This window comes from Fragaria vesca, linkage group LG2 (assembly GCF_000184155.1).
Source record: "Fragaria vesca subsp. vesca linkage group LG2, FraVesHawaii_1.0, whole genome shotgun sequence".
Lineage (NCBI taxonomy): Eukaryota > Viridiplantae > Streptophyta > Magnoliopsida > Rosales > Rosaceae > Fragaria > Fragaria vesca.
Genome location: NC_020492.1, coordinates 17,945,475 through 17,946,177, shown reverse-complemented (window position 1 = coordinate 17,946,177; position 703 = coordinate 17,945,475).

Sequence of the window (703 nt, the reverse complement as noted above, 5' to 3'; positions counted from 1 at the left end):
GATAACCTTGGTGGTTTTGATGTAACAACGGAACACTCAAACCTGTTGTGTGAGAGTATAGTATTTTCAACAATCACACAACGACTTTTCAGTTTTGGTTGTATAATGTATTTTCGTGTCATGATGAAGCCCTTCTCTTACAACAATCAACTAAGAAATGTTGTGTGAAGGTATATCACACAATTGTTTTCAATATTACGTTGTATGTATCGTAACCTCTAACCCCTAAACTACCCTAAACCCTCAAAAACCCTAATAAATTTCCTATTGTAGTGTCACAACGGTTCTTTCTTAATACTGATGTGTGACGTAAAATTAATATTGTTGAATTTATGGTTGACCGAGTTGATCGATACCCAAATTTTTCTGAAAATTTGTGAATTTTGTTACACTGCTATACTTCACTATCATAAATCATAATTATATCAAACGGTCGAATTTTCATGAATTTAATCTTAAACATCTATATCACAATTAACCTACTAATGAGGTATAACATGTTTACTATGTTGCACATAATGTGACATAACATGTGTAGTACATATTATATAAACGTGTGTTTATCTAGAGAGACTCCATTGAGGAAATGAAATTTTGAAAATTGAACCGTATAGACATGTTTACGATATTGAAGCATGATTGTGGTAGAAATGTCATCAATTTTTCGGTATTACATGAGTGTCGATCGACGTGGTCAACTCTA